Source organism: Phyllobates terribilis, unplaced genomic scaffold (assembly GCF_046119375.1).
Source record: "Phyllobates terribilis strain yellow unplaced genomic scaffold, ASM4611937v1 Scaffold_11__3_contigs__length_659146591, whole genome shotgun sequence".
Lineage (NCBI taxonomy): Eukaryota > Metazoa > Chordata > Amphibia > Anura > Dendrobatidae > Phyllobates > Phyllobates terribilis.
The window spans coordinates 577,153,617-577,180,256 of record NW_027362771.1 but is presented as its reverse complement, the minus strand read 5'-3'; the positions used below and the strand labels follow the sequence as shown (position 1 = coordinate 577,180,256).

General features: G+C 46.8%; 1 protein-coding gene and 1 long non-coding RNA gene across 5 annotated transcripts in view; one reads left to right on the top strand and one right to left on the bottom strand.

The window, feature by feature from the left end:
* The window catches only part of LOC141166958 (uncharacterized), a 57,040-nt gene that overhangs the window by 20,272 nt on the left and 10,128 nt on the right, over nucleotides 1-26,640 (bottom strand). For both annotated transcript variants that reach the window (XR_012251367.1, XR_012251368.1), the window contains exon 2: nucleotides 11,129-11,232. This is a non-coding gene — a long non-coding RNA (uncharacterized lncRNA). The remainder of the gene's footprint in view (nucleotides 1-11,128; nucleotides 11,233-26,640) is intronic.
* The window catches only part of LOC141166956 (beta-1,3-galactosyltransferase 2-like), a 346,293-nt gene continuing 328,889 nt past the window's right edge, over nucleotides 9,237-26,640 (top strand). For 2 of the 3 annotated variants that reach the window (XM_073654193.1, XM_073654192.1), the window contains exon 1: nucleotides 9,238-9,345. The gene's annotated coding sequence lies outside the window, so the exon portion shown is untranslated. Of the gene's footprint in view, nucleotides 9,346-26,640 lie in introns of all 3 variants that reach the window. The other variant, XM_073654195.1, reaches the window with a different exon arrangement.

Genomic DNA, 26,640 nt, shown 5'->3' with positions numbered 1-26,640 from the left:
GTAAAAGACCATTTCCTCCTAGCCATGAGAAAGCTAAGAGGTTGAATTTCACCATCTGCAAGCTCTTGGCTACAGAAATGCTGCCTTTCCGCCTGGTGGACACAGAGGATTTTCGAGACCTTATGTCCGTCGCAGTGCCCCAGTACCAGATGCCCAGTCGGCACTACTTCTCAAAGAAAGGTGTGCCTGCGCTCCACCAGCATGTCGCACACAACATCACCGCTTCTTTGAGAAACTCTGTGTGTGACAGGGTGCATTTCACCACAGACACTTGGACGAGTAGGCATGGACAGGGGCGTTACATGTCGCTGACTGGGCACTGGGTAACTATGGTGACAGCAGGACAAGGGGCTGCTGTCCAAGTCTTGCCGTCCCCACGAGTTGTGCGTCAATCCTCTTTATGTCATTTTTCCTCCACTGCTTCTGCCTCCTCAACCTCCTCTCGGTCTTCCACCTGCACCCAAAGCCTGTCTGGTCATGCCACAAGCTTTCTAACTGCGCAGAAGGGATCCTGCACACCTCCTTACTATGCTGGCAGTAGGGCTCAACGTCATCAGGCGGTTTTTACATTGAAATGTCTGGGAAATGTGAGTCACACAGCTGAGGAGTTGTGGTCAGCTCTGGAGAACCAATTTCATGAATGGTTGTCTCCACTGGACCTGAAACCAGGGAAGGCCGTGTGCGACAATGCTGCAAACCTGGGTGCGGCCCTTCGCCGGGGCAATGTCACACACGTGCCTTGTATGGCTCACGTGTTGAACCTGGTTGTCCAGCAATTTTTAGCCCACTATCCCAGACTAGATGGCCTTCTGCAGAGGGCACGGTCGCTGTGTGCTCACTTCTGCCGTTCGCATCCCGCAGCTCAGCGACTTACATCTCTACAGAAGTCGTTGGGCCTGCCACTTCACCGGCTAAAATGCGATGTGCCTACCCGGTGGAATTCAACTCTGCACATGTTGCAGCGACTGTGGCAGCACCGACAAGCCCTGGTGCAATACGTTCTGACGTATAGCCTGGGCCAACGAGATTCAGAGGTGGGGCAAATCACGCTGGAGGAGTGGTCTCAGATCAGGGACCTATGCACCCTTCTGCACAGTTTTGAAATGGCGACGAAGATGTTTAGTGCTGACGATGCCATTATCAGCATGACTATTCCGGTGATTTACATGCTGGAGCACATGTTAAACAGAATTCGGAGTCAGGTGGTGGCACAAGAGGAGGTGGAGGAAGTAGAGGAGGAGGAGTTGTATGCGGAAGGGCTAACATCTGCAAGGTCCAGACGGTCGGCAGCACCAGGGCGGTAGGCATGTGAGGGTGGGGGAGATGATTTTACCAGGGCGCATGGTAGCAGCCAAACTAGTGAGGAAGGTGCAGGAGCCCAGGAAGAAGTGGAGGACGAACTGATGGAAGACTCATCAGATGAGGGAGACCTTGATCACATTTCTGTTGTGCGAGGTTGGGGGGAGAGGACAGAGGAAGGAAGCATGATTGTTACCTCGCCACCAACACAACAGGGACTTGGTGCTCCTGGATGCGCAACACACATGAGTGCCTTCTTGCTGCACTACCTGCAACATGACCCTCGAATTGTGAGAATTAGAAATAATCCTGACTACTGGGTTGCCACACTGTTAGATCCCCGGTACAAAAGTAAATTTGCAGAAATTATTCCTGCCATAGAAAGGGATGCACGCATGCAGGAGTATCAGCAGAGACTGTTGCAGAATCTTACATGTGCTTTTCCACAAAATACCAGTGGTGCACGTAGTGAATCTCACAGTTCCAACTTGCCAACCGTGGTCAGTATGGAATTGTTCAATAAAGGGCCCAAAATTAAGATAACATAGATGGGAGAGGTCTCTATGAATAGGAATTCCTAAGTATTTGATACCCTGTGAGGGCCAGGCAAAGGGAAAGTTGGACTGGATGGAATCCTATATGGATTTAGGGAGGGAGACATCGAGGGCCTCAGACTTCGCTGCATTGATTTTAAAATTTTACCATGTAACAAAGTGATCTATTTCAGCCATAACAGCAGGGATGGATATATGTGATTGAGTGATAATAATAATAATAATAATAGTTTATTTTTATAGCGCCAACATATTCCGCAGCACTTTACAAATTTTAGGGGGGACTTATACAGACAATACAGAATAAGCATATCTCATATCGAACGGAGTGAGGGCCCTGCTCGCGAGCTTACAGTCTATGAGGAAGTGGGGGAGACACAAAAGGTAAAAAGTACATATATTGTATAATGCAGCCTTGATATACTGAATAGGATAAATAATAATATATGGACTGGTCGCCAGCCAGTATGTGTGCAGTCCTGACAGAGGCTTTTATGTGCATGGTTGGTTTGAACCCGAAGTTGAAGAAGATTTTAATATGGGGGAAAGCTGGGATGGACAGAGTGTGTTTAGGTGATACGCCAGTCTAAAGAAATGTGTTTTTAGGGTTCGCTTGAAACTGTGGGTATTGGGAATTAATCGAACTGTCCTGGGTAGTGCATTCCAGAGAATTGGTGCAGCACGCGAGAAATCTTGGAGACGGGAGTGGGAAGTTCGGATTATGGAGGATTTTAGTTTCAAGTCATTTGCAGAACGGAGGGCACGTGTAGGGTGGTAGACTGAGACAAGGGAGGAGATGTAGGGGGGTACTGAAGCATGGAGCGCTTTGTGGGTAAGCGTGATCAGTTTAAAACGAACTCTATATTGGATGGGCAACCAATGCAATGACTGGCACAGGGAAGAGGCATCTGAGTAGCTGTTGGCGAGGAATATGATCCTGGCTGCTGCGTTCAGGACGGATTGGAGAGGGGAGAGTTTAGTAAGAGGGAGACCGATTAGTAGAGCGTTGCAATAGTCAAGACGAGAATGAATAAGAGCAACAGTAAGAGTTTTTGCCGAGTCAAAGGTGAGAAAAGTCCTGATTCTTGAGATGTTTTTGAGGTGTAGATGACATGAACGAGCGAGTGATTTGATGTGAGGAGTGAAAGAAAGATCTGAATCAAAAATGACCCCAAGACAGCGGGCTTGTAGCTGGGGAGTAATGGTTGAGCCACAAACGGAGATGGCAATATCGGGCACAGGTAGATTAATGGAGGGAGGAAAGACGAGTAGTTCAGTTTTTGACAGATTCAGTTTTAGGTAGAGGGAGGACATAATGTTAGACACAGCAGAAAGACAATCACTGGTCTTTTGTAGTAATGCAGGGGTGATGTCCGGAGCAGAGGTGTATAATTGGGTGTCATCAGCATAGAGATGGTACTGAAAACCGAATCTACTGATTGTTTGTCCAATAGGAGCGGTGTATAAGGAGAAAAGAAGGGGGCCTAGGACTGATCCTTGAGGAACCCCGACAGTAAGAGGGAGTAGGGAGGAGGAGGAGCCGGCAAAAGACACAGAGAAGGAGCGGTCAGAGAGATAAGAGGAGAACCAGGAGAGAACCGTGTCCTTGAGGCCAATAGTGCGGAGCATAGTGAGGAGGAGCTGGTGATCCACAGTGTCAAATGCTGCAGAGAGATCCAGGAGAATCAGCAGGGAGTAGTGACCATTAGATTTAGCTGTTAGTAGATCATTAGAGACTTTAGTGAGGGCAGTTTCAGTAGAATGTAAAGAGCGGAAACCAGATTGTAAAGGGTCAAGAAGAGAGTTGTCTGAGAGATAGCGGATTAGACGGGAGTGGACCAGGCGTTCCAGGAGTTTAGAGATAAAGGGAAGATTGGAAACAGGTCTGTAGTTGGCCGTGCAGTTCTGGTCGAGGGATGGTTTTTTAAGTAATGGTTGTATGCTGGCGTGTTTAAAAGAAGAGGGAAAGATACCAGATGAGAGGGAAAGGTTGAAAATTTTAGTTAGGTGAGAGGTGACAGCTGGAGCAAGGGACTGAAGGAGATGTGAGGGAATAGGGTCGCTGGTGCAGGTGGTAGGGCGAGAAGATGCAAGGAGCCTGATCACTTCATCTTCCGTGACTGGTTCGAAGTCAGAAAATGAGCAAGATACAATGTTGCGGGGGGGAGCATGCATAACATTTGGGGATTGGGAGAAAATTTCCTGTCGGATATGGTCAATTTTTTCTTTGAAATAGTTAGCCAGATCGTCAGCGCTGAGGTCGGTGGTCGGGGCCTGTGCTGTTTGATTGAGGAGAGAATGAAACGTGTCAAAGAGTCGTTTAGGATTATTGGAAAGTGAGATGATGAGGTTGTTAAAGTAGGTTTGTTTGGAGAGGTGAAGGGCAGAGTTATATGTTTTCAGCATAAATTTATAGTGGAGGAAATCTTCGGGCAGATTTGATTTTCTCCACAGCCGTTCAGCGCACCTGGAGTACCTCTGGAGAAGACGTGTTTGAGGCGTGTGCCAGGGTTGTCGCCGTCTATGCCGAATTGTTCTTTGTGTAGGAGGTGCGGCTTCATCCGGGGCGCATAGCATTATTTTGTTATAATGCTTCAATGCAGATTCGGGACATGAGAGGGAGGAGATTGGGGCCAATGATGATTGCAACCTTTTTATAAATTTCTGGGTGTTAATGGCGCGTAAATTTCTATAAGTGTGGACGGTGGGAGTGTCTTGAGTAAAGTCACAGTTCTTGACAGAGAATGAAAGAAGATTATGGTCAGAGAGTGGAAGGGGAGAGTTAGTAAAGTCATGTACTGAGCAAAGCCGGGAGAAGATCAGGTCCAATGTGTTCCCGTCCTCATGTGTAGGAGAATTAGCAAGCTGTGAAAGGCCGAAGGAGGAGGTTAATGATAAAAGATGCGTGGCAGATGGGGAAAGAGGATCGCCAATTGGGATGTTAAAGTCTCCCATGATTATCGTGGGGATGTCGCAGGATAGAAAATTTGTAAGCCAGGCAGCAAAGTGATCCAGGAATTGACGGGGGGGACCTGGGGGGCGATAGACAACCGCCACTCGCAGGGAGAAGGGCCGGTAGAGTCTGACTGTGTGGGCCTCAAAGGACGGGAAGATAAGGGAGGGTACAGGGGGGATAACCTGAAAAGTACATTTTGTTGAAAGAAGCAGACCAACACCTCCACCTGATCTGTTGTCAGGTCGCGGGGTATGAGAGAAATGTAGGCCACCATAGGAGAGAGCTGCAGCGGCGGTGGTGTCCGACTGCTGGATCCAGGTTTCAGTGAGAGCCAGAAGGTTGAGGGAATTAGAGAGGAAAAAGTCATGGATGTAAGAGAGTTTATTACAAGCTGAGCGTGCATTCCAAAGGGCACAGTTGAATGAGACAGAAGATATGCAGGGAATCTTAATGAGATTAGCAGGGTTTCTGAATGTAACAGGGAAAGAGTTAGTGTTATTATTACTGGAGGGTCCTGGGTTGGGAGAAATATCACCTGCGACTAATAGAAGGAAGATACAGAGAGTGAGCAGATGATTGAGTGATTTGTGAGAGCGTTTCCTGCGTTGTATGGTGGGAATGAATGGATCTGCGTGGTATAACATTGTGAAGAGAGCATGACAACTGTATATAGGAGAAGAGAGGAGTGAGGGATTAATATGGATGAAGTGTGCCGCATTTGTGGGAGAACGGTGAATGTGGATGATTGTAGCAACCAGAGTATAAATGGCACAGATACAAATGGTGAATACTGTTTGCCAAAAAGATGACCTGGAAGCAAGTTTGTTTAATTGTCTTGCATGTCTTACCTGTCTACTGCCCTGTCCAACTGCCATTTTCTAACTGCCAGGGCACTTTGCTAAATTATGGCACTTCGATAAAGTATGCATAAATGCTATATGCATAAATGCCCCCGCATAAATGCCTCCCCTTAACTAAGTCTCAATATATAGGGACGTATCTGCTTAGATCTGCACAGATTTAACTCATTAACAATCAATCACTAGCTTAAAAGACAACAGGAGACCATAAAGTGCAGGGGAAAAAAAAAAAAAAAAAAAAAAAAAAAAAAAAACAGACTAGTAAACTCGGCATGGATCATAAACTCTTAAAGTAAGTGTGATGACCTTTAAGTATCATGGAATAAAAAAGCTAGAGGAGTGAAAAAATATATACCAGAAATTGATAGGCTGCAGAGCATTGCATGGAGATATAATGCAGTTTTCAGGACAGATCACACAAGCAGTGAAAAATATATACCAGAAATTGATAGGCTGCAGAGCATTGCATGGAGATATAATGCAGTTTTCAGGACAGATCACACAAGCAGTGAAAAATATATACCAGAAATTGATAGGCTGCAGAGCATTGCATGGAGATATAATGCAGTTTTCAGGACAGATCACACAAGCAGTGAAAAATATATACCAGAAATTGATAGGCTGCAGAGCATTGCATGGAGATATAATGCAGTTTTCAGGACAGATCACACAAGCAGTGAAAAATATATACCAGAAATTGATAGGCTGCAGAGCATTGCATGGAGATATAATGCAGTTTTCAGGACAGATCACACAAGCAGTGAAAAATATATACCAGAAATTGATAGGCTGCAGAGCATTGCATGGAGATATAATGCAGTTTTCAGGACAGATCACACAAGCAGTGAAAAATATATACCTGTAAGAAGAGAAGAAAGATGAATATTAGCAATGCCATTTTCTAACTGCCAGGGCACTTTGCTAAATTATGGCACTTCGATAAAGTATGCATAAATGCTATATGCATAAATGCATATAGCATATAGTGATATATACTAGGACATCATCAGCAAATAGAGAGCACTTGTACTCGGTGCCTCCCACCTCAATCCACCTAATATTGGGGTTATGGCGAATTGATGAGAGCAGGTGCTCCGTCACTAGGATGTATAAGAGAGGGGACAGAGGACATCCCTGCCTTGTCCCATTGGTGATTGTGAAAGGTGATGAAAATGTTCTGACGCACCCCCTGGGCCTTGGGACACCCGGAGCCGGACCCTTTTTGGTGGATGCTGGTGGTTGTAGTCTTCGTGGCGGCGATCCGGTTCCGTGGCTCAGGGCGGTCAAACCAGTGGCGGAACTATTTATGTGGTTTTGATGTTTAAATGTCCGACTACGCCACCCGTGGATTGCGGTCAGAGTGAACCGCCGCTACAGGGCAGACCGCTAAGGCTGGTGTTGTGGGTGCAGCAGAGCGTAGCATAACTCCCCACGGGAGGAGTATAGCCTCAGGGCAGTGTATGCGGAGGATGGGGGTGATGGTGCAGGGCAGCAGCAGTAACGACACGGAGTCAGTGATGCAGTTCAGGGCCTTTACTCACAGTTCTTATTATCCAGACCACGTCTGCAGGTAACGGCTGCCCACGTCGTACTGTGCTCACCAGGTGAGGGGCTCAGACAACTCCCAGATAACTTTGGAGCGCTTCACAGGACCCCCTTTGTGTGTCCTTTGTCTGGCCTTTCTTACCAACACTTCTGTCCGGCTGCCTCGGGCCTCCTCTTGGTAAACTTGGCGCCAGTTTCCCTGACCCTATGTGGTGCCTTCCTAGCGGGTGGAGCAAGGGGCTGCGCCACATAAAATGTCAGAGCCTCCGGTTTCTAGCTGAGGGTCGTTTCCTGCCTCCACTAGTTCGGGGACCGGTCTCCCCCTTTGGCCTGACCCCTCCACGCAGGTGGATTCGGGCGTGCGGTGGCGACTCGCCCGTCCGCACCCCTGGGATCCCTTCATTCCTCGTTCCTGGAGCCTTCTCCGCTCCTCTTCCTTCCTTCTCCCTCTTGCAGGCCTGGGCCTCTGTTACTAGGCCCGCCTCCGGAGCAGAGCTCATGCAGAGCCCCTGCTCCCTGCCACTTCTGCTCAGACTTCTCTGCACTGAACTAAGATGGTGCCCACCTTTTATACTCCCTTCTCAATGCACCCAGGAACTGCTTCCTCCCTGCTCCTGCACTGCAGGGTTCCCCTTCCTCAGTGTTCCCTCCCCCCACTCCAGCCAGGGACAGGGACTGTCGTGCCCATCTCAGGGGCATATTGGTCGCCCTGCCCCACGGCAATGTGGTGTAATGCATGCAGGTGTCGGGTCCTGATCCACACTCCATCCTTATCTGAGAGTGAGATATCACACCTCTGGGTGAGGTGCAATACGTCTGTAGCAACCGAGCCCTCGGTGCTACAGTTCCATTTATCTTCAGCCTAGGTGACGTATTGTGATACAGGGCCGTGATTTTGGCTATAAAAGGGTCCCCTAGACCCCTACCCCAAGCTTTTTAAGAGAATCATATATGGCGTGCCAGGAGACTCTATGGAATGCTTTCTCAGCATCCAACGAGAGTATCTACTTACAAATTTTTAACTGCATCTAGCCCAGGAAATACTTTGTGCCTAGTAGCAGTGTCTGCTAGTCAGCGGATTATCCCGGCTGTTAAGCAAGCTACACCACCTGTAGTTTGGACACTTAATTTTTTCAAAGGAAATGCTTCGAGACCACGGGATACTTAGTGAAGAGCATCAGGAGGCACCCCAAGGCATAGGGGCTGGGACTGGCACTAGGATGCCTTGCGGTGGACAGCCGAGCTCGATCCTTATAAAAGCTTTTTAACTGCAGCAGCTTTAGTGGACGCTACTGGAGCTGGAATTACGCGGCTGCTGGCATGAGACTTGCCCTCCAATAGATCCTTGTAAATGGATTTAAAGTGTATTCATTCAAATTAGAGGGACAATTTAAATTAAAAAGCTTAGAGCTGCCTCCACCACAGGGGGGCTCTCTCGACCCACCAGCGGACAGGCACCAGTATTGGGAGAGGGGGGCTGGCCGTCAGGGTTCACCGCGGCTCTGGCACAAACCCGGCGACACGGAGGTGGCACGGGCAGGAGCGGACTGGCCGTCTCGGCTTCTCACTTTTTGGATTTAAGAAGGGCATGACATGCCTATATCTGTGTCTCCCCCTCCTTTTACTCCTCCACCTCTTTTCTTTTCGCATGACTATATGTACTTGTCACTTTTCCATGTGTTAGTTGTGTCTTCTGAGCAGTTTGTCAGCTTTTGGACACCTTTGAAGGTGTTTTCTATGTGTTTCTATGTGTTTTTGTTTGCCTGCCATTGGTTTTAACGGTGTTCGAAGGTGTTCGACGAACAGTTCGACGAACAGTTCGGCGAACACACGGGTGTTCGACGAACCGAACCGAACTCGAACACTACGGGGGTGGCTCAACACTACTTATGACCTTTTGATCTAAGTGTGTTGCAAAACTGGAAAACAAAGAAAGAATCCTGAAATCTGGGTAATAACCGGTATTCCTACATTACTATAGCACGGGCTGTTGATTTGGAGATGTTTATCATACTGGAGACTGAATGCAATGTAAATCACCTGCAGGAGGGAAGGTTTGTACAAAGGAAGCCTGGACACGGTGCTTGTTGAGGAATGCACGGAGACTTCACCAATTATTTGCACACAGCAAGTAAGTTACAAAAACTTTCCTTTTTCAGTTATTCTTTACACCATGTTACCTTTCAAGGCTATACATGTATAATTTTGATATCTTTCATGGAGTCAGATACTGGGGAGCAATTCCAGAATAGGAAAGGGCAGATATGGAAAAAGCCGATACGGAGGCAATGTATCTCCTTTGCTCTAGACTAAGTCAGACTGGCCCTCAAGAAAACCAGATAATCCTCTAATTCAGGGGTTCATGGGTGCAAAATCTGTGGCCATTCTGTGTGAACACCAACCAAATGCTTGTCCGACAGGTTAACTATGTATATCTGAGCAGCCACCACAAAGAACAGTAGTGGCCGGCAGCTGAGGAGCAGAAACAGGAAAAGTCTAATGTTGCACTGTGTAGACATCTCTGGATGCCTCATAATTCAGGAGAATGAGGTCTCTTGATCCATTTGACACTCCAGAAATAAGTGTGAAATAGACAGGTAGCCTTCCGTTCCTGCGACTCTCTCTATTTAAGTTTGCGAGAGTTGTGAAATGTTTGGCAGTAAGCACCAATCTCATAACCTCTTTGACCTCTTCCTCAGTAGGGTATATTCACACAGTCTTCTGATGGGTATTTAAAAGAAGATTTTACTCCAAAATTTACATGAAAAAAATTGCTTCAAATATTCTTTGAATAAGCTTCTGGTTGTTTTAATGGGGAAAGCTCCAAAACACATATGAAAAATAGCACTGTCTGCAGTATAGGAGCTTTTTCCCATTAAAATCAGAAAATTGGAAGCTTATTCAAAGAGTATTTGAAGTGTTTCTTATGTGGATTTCAGAGCAGAATCTTTCTAAATGCCCATCAAAAAACTGTGTATACCTACTATTAGGGTATGTGCACATAACATCTTTTTTGGGTGGCAAAAAATGTCTGTATTTCAAGCGAAAAATGCTTCAAGTATCTCCCACTTTTTCTGGCATTTTGTAAATTTGTAGTGTTTTTTTCTTAGTGTTTTTTTGGCCATTTCCTATGTGCTTTTTTTTACGTTTTTGACAGCCCGCATAATTTTGAATGTTTTTCCTTAAATTCATCTCGTTGTGAGTACTAGGGGGAGCTTTGGACATAACTGCATACATTGCATGTAAACACAGGATGTTTGCATGCATTAAATTCTTGACAAAGAAATTGATTGAATTTGTCTTGGGGCCACAGATGACCCCATCGCAGTACCTTATAATTGTTCAAAGTAGAATGGTTTGCTTGGTAAAATTCCCATACATTGTCAAACTCCTTTATATCTTTCACATTGAATTGAACATTTTGGAATATTTTGGTGTAAATTCTTCTCATGAAAAGTGCAAACATATTTCATATCTACAAACTTGTAGACTGCATTGTAAGTTGTAAATGTTTTTGTAATGAATAAATATAAATATTGAAAGACTGTAATAAGCAATCAAAGCCCAATATGATCAGGCAACCTACAGGTTTTAAAAGGTCTATACAAATTTAAACAATAAAAATGAAAAAGAGACAAAAAATAGTGGCAAAAATAGATGCAATTTAAAAATGAAAAACTTACTTTATTTCATATTCATTAAAAAAAAAGTACAAACACAGAGTACCAGAGGTCCTTTGACGTGATTCGACCGCACAGCAGTCTTAGTCATAGCGGTCTTAGTCACCGCTTCCTTTAAAATCCAAAAGCCCCACTCATGTTAGTGACATCAGAATATGCAAATACAATATGAAAAAAAAACAAGAAATAAGAAAAGTCCTTAAATATACATAGGGTCGCTGCGGTAATTCATACCTGTGGGATATCTAGTGTTCGCTTTAAGAATCCAAAAAGCTTCTTTGCTTAGAAGTAGATTTCTCCATTTAACACCTCTTTTAGGCTTATTGACTCTTTCGATTCTGAAAGAAACAAAAAGGAGTTCAAATTGCTCTGATGCATTTGAATAAAGTGTTTAGCTGCACAGGAGGTGAGTTTGCCTTAAAGATTTCAGCAGTATGTTGACGCATATTGCATTTGGCTCCAGCGCAGTTAAAACAGCCATTTTGTGCAAGCCAATTCCTACTTAAAGGGGTATGATACAAGCTGGGAGACAGAAGGTCACCCAGAGTCTGACCTCTACCTGGGACATATTTTATACCAGGGCGTAACATGGTATTTAAAATTGGATCCTGGTACAATATAGGTAAGTTCTTAGCAGCAATATCTTTTATTGCACTAAATTGTGAATTATAACTAGTAGAAAACACAGGGATAGAAGAATTATATTTTTTGGTCACATTAGTTAGATTTGTGTAACAGCTATTTACAGTGGTGGCCAAAAGTATTGGCACCCCTGCAATTCTGTCAGATAATACTCAGTTTCTTCCCGAAAATGATTGCAATCACAAATTCTTTGGTCTTATTATCTTCATTTAATTTGCTTGCAAGGAAAAAACAAAAGAGAATGAAGCAAAAATCAATTCATTGATCATTTCACACAAAACTCCAAAAATGGGCCAGACAAAAGTATTGGCACCCTCAGCCTAATAATTGGTTGCACAACCTTTAGCCGAAATAACTGCGAACAACCGCTTCCGGTAACCATCAATGAGTTTCTCTGTTGGAATTGTAGACCACTCTTCTTTGGCAAACTGCTCCAGGTCACTGATATTTGAAGGGTGCCTTCTCCAAACTGCCATTTTGAGATCTCTCCACAGGTGTTCTATGGGATTCAGGTCTGGACTCATTGCTGGCCACCTTAGAAGTCTCCAGTGCTTTCTCTCAAACCATTTTATAGTGCTTTTGGAAGTGTGTTTTGGGTCATTGTCCTGGTGGAAGACCCATGACCTCTGAGGGAGACCCAGCTTTCTCACACTGGGCCCTACATTATGTTGCAAAATTTGTTGGTAGTCTTCAGACTTCATAATGCCATGCACACGGTCAAGTAGTCCAGTGGCAGAGGCAGAAAAGCAACCCCAAAACATCAGGGAACCTCCGCCATGTTTGACTGTAGGGACCGTGTTCTTTTCTTTGAATGCCTCTTTTTTTTCCTATACACTCTATGTTGATGCTTTTTGCCAAAAAGCTCTACTTTTGTCTCATCTGACCATAGAACATTCTTCCAAAACGTTTTAGGCTTTCTCAGGTAAGTTTTGGCAAACTCCAGCCTGGCTTTTTTATGTCTCGGGGTAAGAAGTGGGGTCTTCCTGGGTATCCTACCATACAGTCCCTTTTCATTCAGACGCCGATGGATAGTACGGGTTGACACTGTTGTACCCTCGGATTGCAGGGCAGCTTGAACTTGTTTGCATGTTAGTCGAGGTTCTTTATCCACCATCCGCACAATCTTGCGTTGAAATCTCTCGTCAATTTTTCTTTTCCGTCCACATCTAGGGAGGTTAGCCACAGTGCCATGGGCTTTAAACTTCTTGATGACACTGCGCACGGAAGACAGAGGAACATTCAGGTCTTTGGAGATGGACTTGTAGCCTTGAGATTGCTCATGCTTCCTCACAATTTGGTTTCTCAAGTCCTCAGACAGTTCTTTGGTCTTCTTTCTTTTCTCAATGCTCAATGTGGTACACACAAGGACACAGGACAGAGGTTGAGTCAACTTTAATCCATGTTAACTGGCTACAAGTGTGATTTAGTTATTGCCAACCCCTGTTAGGTTCCACAGGTAAGTTACAGGTGCTGTTAACTACACGAATTAGAGAAGCATCACATGATTTTTCAAACAGTGCCAATATTTTTGTCCACCCCCTTTTTTAGGTTTGGTGTGGAATTGTATCCAATTTGGCTTTAGGACAATTCTTTTTGTGTTTTTTCATTGAAGACAAATTAAATGAAGATAATAATACCAAAGAATTTGTGATTGCAATCATTTTCAGGAAGAAACTGAGTATTATCTGACAGAATTGAAGGGGTGCCAATACTTTTGGCCACCACTGTACGTGGTAGTTTATTGGCCTTTTGCATGGCATTTTGGAGAATAGATTTTTGGTAACCTCTGTGCTTTAATCTAGTTGTAACAATTTGACATTGTTCAGTGAACAAGTCAGGAGTAGAACATTACGTTTAAAATATTCTCCATTGGCTATGAAATTGATTGTCCATTTTGGGTGACAGCTATTTGCTGTGAGAATAGTGTTCCCCAAAATTGGTTTACGACATATAGTAGAATGAATCATGTCACCTGATAAAAATAAATCCAAAAAATCCTTGTGAAAGGCTGAGGTAGAACAAGTGAATCGAGATTTAGAGGACTATTTATTTATTTTACTCACTTATATAGCGCCATTAATTTTGCAGCACTTTACAGACATTAATCACTGTCCCCATTGGAGCTCACAATCTAGATTCCTTATCAGAATGTCTTTGGAGTGTGGGAGGAAACCAACGTAAACATGGGGAGAACATGCAAGCTCCTTGCAGATGTTGTCCTTGGTGGGATTTGAACCCAGGACCCCAGTGCTATGAGGCTGCAATGCTAACCACTGAGCCACCGTGCTGCCAATGATAAAGCATTATAAAAATTATAAAGCAAAACAGGTGCACAATTAGCAATGATTTCTTCGTAAATCTGTCCTAAAAAATAACAGGACCAAGAATCACTATCAAAAGAGGATTTGTGTGAATTTCAACTTTACTTCTACCGACATTGATTCATCTGGCTCCAATTTGGATCTGTCTGAGATTGAACGTTTTAGGTCAGACAATCCCTCCATGTCATCTTTAGAGGACACTCAACTTCAATATTCAGTGTCAAAAAACGATTTGGGCACGAGACCCTCATTTTCAATGAGATGTTACCCAGTCAGGAGCTACATTTTGCTATTTCCTATTATTCCTTCTCTGGTGTGTTTTTTCTTTTTCTTGGGTTCAGGCCAAACTTTCTTAGTTGTGTAAGGTAGCGCTATTCATCACGCTGGGGTACTCGCTTCACCGGGTCAATTAAAGCACATATGCAAGTTTTTTTCCGGTAACATGTAGTCCAGCAGTTTATTACACCTCATAAACCGCGCATAACATAGTCCATCTCAGTGGCTCGCCGACATGTTACACATAATATCCCAGAGCCTTTCCAGTGACAGATATGCCCACTTGTCTCCAAGCACAGATTTCAGCAAGGTAACAATATCAATGTCCACATCAAGCAGCGTTTTTACCTTTGCCGGGTTGTAGCTGCTTCAGTCAGCTCAGTTCTGCCACAGCTGCAGCTTTAGGCTTCCCAGATGGGGCCTCCGTGCCTTCAAGGGCTACTGGTATCTCAAATGCCAGGGGATCCATCCTCTGCCTTCCAGGCTAGTGGAGTCCCACACAGGGCCGCAAGCCGCTGCATTACAGTTGCAATTTTCAACTGAATGTGGATCCAAGGACACACATTCAATTGAAATATATTGCTGTACGGAAAGTCACTGGCTTCCTGCATGACAATAATTAAAAGCCGCCAGCCAATCACAGTATAAATTATATGCTACATAGTAATATACAGAAAAAAAGGGGTTTAGCTGGCTCACCCTCCAGCGGCTTCAGTCCAATACCAAGATTTATAACAAGTTTAACAACAAGTGCTGTTTGAAACGCGTATGGTAATCAGCATTATATCCCATGTTTCCCTAATTCCAGATATGGATTTTTGATTGTTCACACTATCAAGATGGATTTTTTTTATATACGTATATAAAATAAAAAAATGTTAATTTTAAATTTTGGATGTTTGGTGAGCTGGATCTATTTCTCCTATACCACTATATACTATATACAGAGCACCTGTGTATAATGTCACTGTTGAGTCACTGTACTATATACAGAGCTCCTGTGTATAATGTCACTGTTGAGTCACTGTAGTATATACAGAGCTCCTGTGTATAATGTCACTAGTGATAACTGTATTACCTGTACACTGACACTATACACTGTATACTATGTACAGAGCTCCTGTATATAATAATAGTTTTGGTAATATTAATATTGTGTTTTTTTATGATCAGTATTTTAGTAGTCAGTCACTATGTGGTGGAATATGTGAGCTGGTCATGGTGTGGCCATGTTTCTCTCTTGTATGTGGTATTATTTGGTTACTATGTGGTGGTAATATGTGATCTGGCCATGGTGTAGCGATATTTGTTCCTTGTATGTGTTATTATTCGGTCATTATGTGGTGGAAATATATGGCCTAGTCATTGTATGGAGGTATTTGTCCCTTGTATGTGACGCGCCCCCTGGGCCGTGGGGTACTCGGTGCCAGGCCGGTCATTGTTAGGGGAGATGTCACAGTGGCGGTGACCCGGTCCGTGACCCAGGACGGTCAATCAAAAGGGGTATATTTACAGGGGATTTATAGTTTTTATATACAGTTTGTGACGCCACCTGTGGTATGCGGCTAAAGGGAGCCACCACTGTGGAGCTGGTCCTCTGGAGCTGGTGTGAATGCAGCAGAGTTGGTTTAGCTCTCCACAGGTAGGGCTTAGCTCCAGGGCAGTGTGGATGTTGCTGTTATGAAGTAGCACTCGTGGTGCAGTGTAGTGCAGGGGATGGCGCAGCAGCAATAACTGACAGAGACAGTGGGGTGCAGTCTTCAGGGTTTTACTCAAGATTTTCAGACTCCAAGTTACCAGGGCCAGGGTAACTTTCCACGTCGTCCTGTGCTTACTCAGGGAGGGGTTCAGCCAACCGTCAGGCACCTCCGGAGTACATAGCGGGACCCCCTTCTGTGTATTCCTTCTGGCCGTCTCCCTGCACCTCACACCTAGTGTCCCAATCCAGTGACCGCGGACCTTGTCGGGCAACTTCTTCTCTGTCCCCTGGGTCCTCTATGGCCACCTTCTTGGTGAGACAGATGTAGATTGTGGCTGCAGTACCTGAAATACTGCAGCCTCCCATTTCCTAGTTGAGGCATAAAGAACTCTGCTAGTTTAGGGACCGGTCCCCTCTGTGCGACCTGACCCCTCCACAGCCTGGCAGATTCGGGCGTACGGGTGGTCTCCAGCACTTCCCGTACCCCTGGGGTCCCTTTCACATTCCTGGAGCCTTTGTCCAGCTACTCTCCTCCTCAGGCTGTCCTGGGCCTCTCTCTAGGCCCTCCTCTTGAGCAGAGCTCCTGCAGAGCTCCTGCTCCCTCTACTCCTCCTCTCAGACTGCTCACACTCCCAAGATGGCTTCCCTATTTATACTACTCCTAACAAGTGCTCCCCTGAACTTCTTCCTCCACCCACACCCACTTCATGGTTCCCCCTACTTTGGTTCCCCCCACTCCAGCCAGGGACAGGGCTCAGCAGGAAGCGCGACACATCTTGCCCTTCCAGCTTGTCTGGAGTAGTGTAGTGTTGGATGCAGGTGTTAGGGTCCCGGGCTGTACTCCTTCCTTACCTGAGAGTGAGATACTACACCTCTGGGTGAGATGCAGTACCTCTGTGGCGACCGAACCCTCAGGGGCGCCACATACCCCCCTGGTAAAACACAGCATGTCCGCGGGCTGGAACAGAGTAAAAACACATTTTAGACATTCAATTTTGAGAATGAATTTGCATTGAAGATAATGAACAAAACTTTTCTTCCCTTTATGGGAGGCACATTTTCTTAAATGTTGCAGGTTTCTTTATTAAAACATTATAAAAGCACTTTTAATAACATTGCCGTCACGTATATAAAACATTTTCCACATATAACATTTTTCAGCAGATACAGTGAGATCTTTAACCAGGTGTCCATCTCACTGAAGAAGGTGCAATTTGAACAACATGAGGGACCCGTCCGAAAGCCTTCAACATAGGCCCTGGGCGTGGCTGCAGGCCATAGGTGATCCAAGTGTTGGACCACGTCTTCGGCCACGCCAAACGGGTTTTTGTTCTGAGGTCAGTCTTGTCATATAAAACCAATAAGGGGCACTTTAAGAAGCGCAACTACTTACAGGGAAAGTTTTTGGCTGCTCACAGTCCTCAGCCTAAATGTCTCTTTATACCCTTACCGGGTAACTGGATAAACACACTTTAACTTTTTTAACTTTTCAAACTCACAGTGTTTTTGCTGTACCCTTCCGGGTAACTATATACAGTACTTTTCAAAGAAACAGTTCAATAGTGGTGCTCCCTCCTGGGAAGCACCTGTCCACAATAGGCTGGCCCAGCCGGGTCATCAACTCTAGATGGCGAGGGTACACTCTCCTCCACCACCCTGTGGACTTTCAGGGCATACCAGCCCCTCTCACCTCGATGCCTGGTGTAGGTGACGTGATCACCAGGGTACAGATTCCGATCCGGATGTCCTTCCTTTAGGTGGGACTCCACGTCCCTCCTGTTAACAAAGAGATCCGTCTCGGCCTGTGGATCCCAGATGAAACCCTATCCTCCATCCAGGTTGAATTTCACTACGGTCCCATCGGCATGGGGACCGTGTGCGGCCTCCTTGTCTTTGCGGGCCCGGGCCTTCTCCTCCATATTCCGGGCCTCCATGCTCTCCCAGCGTGCCCGCCGGATGCGCCGTTCTCTCTCCAACTGCTCGAGCTCCCTCTTACAGTGCTCCACCCGGCGCGCAGCTTCTGCTCTAGTTTCCCAGGGAAATCCCATGAGGTCCCCCCCAGGGTTATCCCACAGGAACTGGTCCTCTTCACTCCTTAAGATGGCTGAGGGCTCAGGAGCGGGTAACAGTGGGAGGCTATGGTCCTCCACCTCTGCGGACCAGTCCCAGGGCAGGAGCCCGTACACCCACTCATGTGTCGGGGGAGGTGGTTCCTGGGCCCAGGAGCGAGCCGGCGTCACTGGTGCCCGGGGTTAACGGTTCCGGGTCCAGGAGTAGGTCTAGGGCCTGCGCGCCCAGAGATGGAGGATACTGAAGGGGGGCTAGAAGTGGACCTGCGTCGGTAGCACCCGGGGTTGACGTTTCCGGCAGGGGGCCCAGGAGCAGATCAGCGCTTTCAGCGCCCAGGACAGGGAGACTCCTCTTACGTGCTCCCGCGGCCGCTCCTGTGCTGCACTCTGCCTCCTGGCGCTGGTCCGGCTCCGCCAAGACTGGGGCACTGCCTGTTGATTGCAGCGCTGGCTGCTGCCTGTTCGCCATTCTCTCCATCTTTTTTTTTTTCCAAGCTGGCGGTGGCAGCTTGATGGGCCCTCTCCATCCGCCGGCTTAGGTCTTCCATCCCGGCGTAGAGAAACTCCGAATCCTCCCAGGACAGCTTTGAGACCACTTCCTCCAAGGTGAGGGGTGTCTCAGGCAGCTGCAGGCCGCTGGCGGGAATTCCTGTCTCACCTCCGTCCATCTTGCCTGCCGGGTGCGGTCTGTCTAGACTGCTTGAGACCACACCACGTCTCTCAGTTTTCTTCTTTTTTCCTCTCCCCTTTCTGGGGTGGTCCCAGGGATGCTTGCTGTCGGCCACACCTGGGGGAAGCTCCCCCACCTTGATGGACACATATACGTACATTGTTACTGCTGCTTGGGGCGTGCTCCCATTCTGGGACCAGGCCCACGATGGGAGGTTCTCTGTTGTTCTTTATAATGCACATAATGGCGCCCGTTCTTCTGGGGCGGGCGCCATATTCAGTTTAGAACACAGTCTCTAGGCGCAAAATGCCCGATGATAACAGGTGGGTTCATATCCTGTTCGTGACACCAAGTTGATGCGCCCCCTGGGCCATGGGGTACTCGGTGCCGGGCCGGTCGTTGCTAGGGGAGATGTCACAGTGGTGGTGACCTGGTCCGTGACCCAGGGCGGTCAATAAAAGGAAATATTACTTACAGGGGATTTATAGTTCTTATATCCTGTTCGTGACGCCAAAAATGACGTGACCCCTGGGCCGTGGGATACTCGGTGCCGGGCCGGTCGTTGCTAGGGGAGATGTCACAGTGACGGTGACCCGGTCCGTGATCCAGGGCGGTTAATCAAAAGGGGAATATTTACAGGGGATTTATAGTTTTTATATACAGTTCGTGATGCCACCTGTGGTATGCGGCTAAAGGGAGCCGCCGCTGCGGAGCTGGTCCTCTGGAGCTGGTGTGAATGCAGCAGAGTTGGTTTAGCTCTCCACAGGTAGAGCTTAGCCCAGAGCAGTGTAGATGTTGCTGTTATGAAGTTGCACTCTTGGTGAAGTGTAGTGCAGGGAGTGATGGCGCAGCAGCAATAATTGACAGAGACAGTGGGGTGCAGTCTTCAGGGTTTTACTCACGATTTTCAGACTCCAAGTTACCAGGGCCAGGGTAACTTCCCACGTTGTCCTGTGCTTACTCAGTAAGGGGTTCAGCCAACCCTCAGGTACCTCCAGAGTACATAGAGGGACTCCCCTTCTGTGTATTCCTTCTGGCCGTCTCCCTGCACATTGTAAGAACCTCAGGGTAGTAGTTGTGGCGAGGAGCTGATGTGTTACCATACCCTGGTCCCCTGACAAAGATAAATGTCGCAATTCTCCTGTGTTGCGTGTGTGGTGCAGAACACTCACGTTTTGATTGCAGATCTCTGCTGTCTTCGGTTCTTCCACCTCAGGAACCGCCGCACACACATTTAGGGACGTCCATTCCGTTTTATAAAAAAGAACTTTACTGGAACACTTGAAATCAACTACATACAGCATGTAGCATTGATCAGATACTTTTCCAGTGTTATCGTCTGATACACCGTACGTATTGATGTTCACTGTCCGTTTGTCCTGAACTGTCCCTTCCATAGCGGACCCTCTTGGCCTATGAGACTCTCGCAGTTTTAAGAATCCCGTACTGTCTATTTCCCGTCCGACTTCCAGTTCAGTAAAGGCTTTTGGACACACGCTTCTCTGTGGATCCTGTGGACCGTAGGTCCCGAACGTTTAGGAAATGTCTGTTTCAGAATATCTGAATACGGGTTCTTTGATGCTGGACAGACCGTGTCACCGGTGTCCCCTGGACCACCAACTTCTCTCTCCCCACATCTCTCTCTAGAACTCTCTGCAACCAGGAAAAAGATCTCAGTCCTTCACTGAATCTGCTCCTCCCACACTGAGCATCTCCCAAACCCCTTAACTCTTTTCTAACTTATAACTACATCTGCTTTAAGCTATAGTGCCCCCCTTAGCCTTACTCTTCTACTATTCTAATACCCTACCTGCACTAACCTATACTGACACTATAACTGACACATCAGACAATTGATCATAACACATGTTCACATTTAAAACAGGATATAACATTATGTGCACACACAAAGAAAAGGTGCATGACCAGGTCCTGGTTACCCTCTTACATGCTTCCCTCCTAAAACATGGTCGTCCCGACCATGAGAGCACCTGTAAAAACACCAATGCACATTTTAAAATTTTCAACCACAGTTTTATATAAAATACACAATCATTCAACACATTTTTATCAATTCTGCAATTTCGACCTCGGTCCCACTCGGTTGGGACCCTGGAACATAGAGTTCAAGTTCCTTTGAATATGGGTCCATCTGACCCAGGTCCCCTTGCTCCTAGGACCCAAAAAAAAATTGTTCATCACAGGCCCGCTGGCCAACAAATTCTGCTCCGACAGTCCTGGAGCAGTGACCTGGCACGATCCTCAGGTCATCCTGACAACTTTCCCTTTGTCTCCCTCCCTCCTTTTGCTGGGTACAGTCCCTTTAAGAACCATGCTTCACTCTATAGCTCTTATACAAGAGCACAGTCCTTTAGTCAACCCTATCAGGGTTCAGTCCCGTAATCCAGCAGGGGAATGCGCAAACGTGCACAAAAGAACTGGGAGAGGGGAAAAACACACAAACAAAGTCACCTTCCGGCCATCCAGCCAGCACCATTGCTCCATGGTGCTATGAGGGCTGGTTGCTGTTTAAGAGATGCGGAACAGTCTCTTTTAGTGACCACATCCATGGCCACCTCCAGTCATCACCGGGCTGAACAGGGGCTCCTGCCCCTAGGAACGCAGAACAGTTCCTTTTGCTTTTCCCGTGCAACTAGCACAACCAGATACTTTTAAAGTAGCCGTTCACTCTGGGATTCCCCTGGGACCGCCGTAATGGGCCACTCCCTGGCCTTGAATATAGATGATGGTGGTCCCAGAGGATGAATCACTGGAGACTGATCCTCCGCTGTTGTTCTGGCTCCTTGTTTCCGATGCTGATAAGCTCGGAGACTCCGACCGCACGCTCCCTTGAGAACCGGCCATCGCTCCCAGTGACTCCAGCGCAGGAGATCCTAGTCTGGGGTTTATGCTTTCACTCTGGCCCACAGCCAGCTGTACTGCAGCCACCACAGTCGGCTGCACAGGCTGGTTCATCGCCTGCTCCACCATCTCGGGCAGGACACTGACGGCCACCGCGTATGGACCTCGGGGCCCATATTCTTTGATGAACTCAACTTGGCTACCCACTAGCAAGGGACCGTGAGCATCGATCGATCCGTTATTTACATAGACCTTCTTGCTGGTCCCTGCTTCTTGTAAGAAACCATAGCCGCGGGACAAGTCGAAGTGCCGCACTAGGCCACAAGTCATCCGGCCGGACATTGCTCCTCCTCCCGGCCTCCGCAGCTCTTCGCGGATGAGGCGCTCCCGCCTCTTCTTTTCGGCGATCACCCCGGCGATCCACCGGGCCTCCTCTTCTCCGGGGATTCTCACCATTTCTTGGTAAGTAGGGGGTTGGGGGCTGGAGACATGGCCCTCGTTGAGACTCACCGCCGCCACGGACACCGGAAGTGGCTCATTGTCATCTGCTGGCTCCACCATTGCCTTTGTTTCTCTGGCCGCCTCATCCTGTACTGCTACTTGGTTTTTTTCTCCTGAGCTTGTGATCACGAGCCCCTTTTGGACCTCCGCCAGAGAGACGGTATCCCCCAGCAGATCGTGAAAGGGATACCAGCTTGGTACAAACGGTAAGCCGCTCTCTATGGGGTAATCATGGAGATCAAAGACTCCCCAGCGGCCGCCGGGGTGCTCCTCCTTCCCCTGGCGCTCCCTGCGCTGGCTCCACTCCATTCACCCGAAGCCACCACGACGAGACATGTTCCCAGGCTGTCGCTGTTTCACCGTCTTTTCTCGCAATGGCGCCGTACTGCTCAGCACAAGGGGTCCTCATCCTAGGCTCTGCCCATTCGTGTGTGGAGCCACCTTCACCAATTCTTCCCACTCTGTTTCTGGGATCTTCAATGGTAGGTGGAATTTCTTCTTTCTTCGCCGCGCCCATCGTGGATGGATACCGCTCACAGGGGGCCGCAGTCTCAGTCTGGCCCAGCGTCCATGTCATACCGTTTTCCGTGCCATTTTGTGCTCAGGACGCCCACGGTGGGCGGAACCATCGCCAGACTCTGCACCATCATCCGCCATCTTGGTTCGTGCGCTTTCCAATTCTCTTTGTTTCATTTTTTTATCTTCAGGCGCCTCATCTGTGCCGCGGGTCCTCTCCACCCCGCTCTCTTCATGCGAGGAACTCGCATCCTGCTGACTACGCCAATTTTGTAAGAACCTCAGGGTAGTAGTTTTGGCGAGAAGCTTATGGGTTCCCATACCCATGTCCCCTGACAAAGATAAATGTCCCAATTCTCTTGTGTTGTGCGTGTGGTGCAGAACCCTCACGTTTTGATTGCAGATCTCTGCTGTCTTCGGTTCTTCCACCTCAGGAACCGCTGAACACACATTTAGGGACGTTCATTGTGTTTTATAAAAAAAGAACTTTACTGGAACACTTGAAATCAACTTCATACAGCATGTAGCATTGATCACATACTTTTCCAGGGTTACCGTCTGATACACCGCACGTATTGATGTTCACTGTCCGTTTGTCCTGAACTATCCCTTCCATAGCGGACCCTCTTGGCCTATGAGACCCTCGCAGTTCTAAGAATCCCGTACTGTTTATTTCCCGTCCGACTTCCCCTTCAGTGAAGGCTTTTGGACACACACTTCTCTGTGGATCCTGTGGACCGTAGGTCCCGAACGTTTAGGAAATGTCTGTTTCAGAATATCTGAATACTGGTTCTTTGCTGCTGGACAGGCTGTGTCACCGGTGTCCCCTGGACCACCAACTTCTCTCTCCTCACATCTCTCTCTAGAACTCTCTGCAACCAGGAAAAAGATCTCAGTCCTTCACTGAACCTGCTCCTCCCACACTGAGCAGCTCCCAAACCCCTTAACACTTTCCTAACTTATAACTACATCTGCATTAAGCTATAGAGCCCCCCTTAGCCTTACTCTTCTACTATTCTAATACCCTACCTGCACTAACCTATACTGACTCTATAACTGACACATCAGACAATTGATCATAACACATGTTCACATTTAAAACAGGATATAACATTATGTGCACACACAAAGAAAAGGTGCATGACCAGGTCCTGGTCACCCTCTTACACCCCTCACACCTAGTATCCCAATCCAGTTACCGCGGACCTTGTCGGGCGACATCTTCTCCGTCCCCTGGTCCTCTATGGCCACCTTCTTGGTGAGACAGATGTGGATTGTGGCTGCAGTACCTGAAATACTGTAGCCTCCGGTTTCCTAGTTGAGGCTTAAATAACTCTGCTAGTTTAGGGACCGGTCCCCTCTGTGCGACCTGACCCCTACAACCCCTGGCAGATTCTGGCATACGGGTGGCCTCCAGCACTTCCCGTACCCCTGGGGTCCCTTTCACGTCCCTGGAGCCTTTATCGTGCTCCTCTCCTCCTCAGGCTGTCGTGGGCCTCTCTCTAGGCCCTCCTCTTGAGCAGAGCTCCTGCTCCCTCTACTTCTCCTCTCAGACTGCTCACACTCTCAAGATGGCTTCCCTCTTTATACTACTCCTAACAAGTGCTCCCCTGAACTTCTTCCTCCACCCACACCCACTACATGGTACCCCCTACTTTGGTTCCCCCCACTCCAGCCAGGGACAGGGCTCAGAAGGAAGCATGACACATCTTGCCCTTCCAGCTGGTCTGGAGTAGTGAGTGTTGGATTCAGGTGTTAGGGTCCCAGACAGTACTCCTTCCTTACCTGAGAGTGAGATACTACACCTCTGGGTAAGATGCCTCTGTGGCGACCGAACCCTCAGGGGCGCCACATATGTGTTATTATTTCATCAGTATGTGGCGGAAATATGTGATCCGGCCATGGTGTGGTGGTATTTGTCCCTTGTATGTAGGGCCCTGCTAGAAGAGTCTGTCTTGTCGTAGTGGCAGCTTAAAAAATCTTTTGGCCAAAACAAAAACTGATGGCTATGTATATGATATGGTATTCGATGAGAACTGTTAATGTGTGATTGGTGAGGATGTGGTGCAGAAGTGGAGTTTATCCAAGAGTGGGCAGTGAGACTGTGGAAGGTTTGAGGGGTGGAGGTAGAGTTGGGGTGGAGCCTGGGTGGAGTCTCAAGGTGGCCCAAAAATTTTGCCTTTATGGGGCCCTGAAATTTCTGGTGGCAGCCCTGGTGAAGATTCCTGATCATACTCCGAAAAGACTCACCAAATTGCTGCTTTTACTATGCAGACCAATATCCAATCCAAAGGTTGTGAAAAATTGAGGCTGTGCCTCTGAAATGGTGTTATAGAAGAAACAGAGTCACCAGCATAGGAGATTTTATGGGCTTCCGTGGGTATAAAATAATTTCAGACTTATAGAAATTCCTGAAAAATTTAGCTAGTGTCTCAATAGTTATAGTTGACAGCAAATTGAGGAGCAAGAGTTGCTATAAAAAGGGAAGCAAATGTAAGTAATGATCAGTTATATCTACTACATGGCATCCAATATCCACCAAAAATGAAACTATGTTGGATAAACTGTGTGATGGAAAATTATAGCAGTCTCAGAGCCATCCAATACAGAGCAGAGCAATGGGAATGGAGATCTTTCACTGAAGTAGAGGCTTCAGGTTGCCCTGCCAGGTTGCCCCAGGTGGAAATCAAACTATTCTACTTACTTTCAGTGCCAATTCGTGGCAAGATGTCCTTGAGCTAATCAAGAATCGAGCCCTGGGATCCACTGATGGCCCTAAGCCACAACTAGAGAAGTGCTCCATTTGGGGCAAAAGACTCCTCTCAAACTGCCCCTAAGGGTCTCTCAGGGTCTGCTCGATAGTCTCAGGTGGAAATAACCAAACATAAGTTGGCATGCCCAATGGATGATGTTTGATTCAATCCTGACTGGTGGAGCTCTGAATCTCAGCTTTTTCACATTTTAGTGCTTCACCACTCCACTGCTGATAAACTTTTAACCCTTCTAACAATATAACCAAACAGAAAATACAGTAAAAAAATGATGCTGACATAAAGTAGGCATGTGGTAAATATTATTTATTAATTGTGTAGTATGACTACCTTTTTAGGAGCATAACATTGTGAATTTTTCTAAATGTTCATGAAGCTTCCAATATTTTTATAAATAAACAACACATATCGATCAAAATTTACCGCAAACATAAAGTGCAATCTGTGATTGTAAAATCCAATCTGAGAGTCGTTGGGATATGTAAATGGGTTCCAAAGATATTACCAAAATGTAGTTTGATTAGAAAGGTGAAAATTGGCTTCAACGGGGAGGGCTTAAAGGCAATCTGACAGCCATTTTTACCCAATTGACTAGCTAACGATAAGAAAGTTTTAACAACTCATGCACGATATGCAAATGAGTGGCCAAGTGTCCACTGGGTGTTACTCTGCCAGTAGATGGTCCTGACTTCTCCACTGTAAATCCTCACAAAACTGTCCCAACTCCAACTTATTATTAATAATAATTTCAGTTAATGGCATTTTAGGGCATGTTTTCTAAATCCAAAGCAAATGACATGTCGGACACGCAACGCTTGGCACCTGCTCAGTGGAATTAATTCAATGAATTAATGAGTCTGCACCAGTCTCTTGCTGTACTTCATCCAAGACTAATATTGCCTTTAGGCTGTAAAGCATGACAAGAGAGTTACTGCACAAGAACCAGGTCTCTGCTCACGACTGTAGTTTATCTTGGTAAATAATCAAGATAAATTACTGGATGTGTATGGGTCAATTATTATATGAAATATAAAAATTGTTTAGTGTGAAAATATTGTACAAAAATATTAAAATGTTATATGTTATGACTAGTGATGAGCGAGTGTGTTCTATTAACCCTTTCGCTGAGTACGCTCGGGCGAGCACCGAGTAGTTACAGCTATTCTACTGTATGTCTATTTCTTACATATTCCTCACATGTATTAAAGCTGTCAAACAGTCGCAAATCATGCACACGGGAGTGATTCAAACATATCACCGAGCAGCTGTAAATACTCGGTGCTCGTCCGAGCATACTCGGTGAAAGAGTTAACAAAACATACTCAATCATCACTACTTATGACTAGTGATGAGCGAGCATGTTCGCTACTGCTCGGTGCTCGCCCGAGCGTCTCACTGCTCGACATGCTCGGTGCTCGC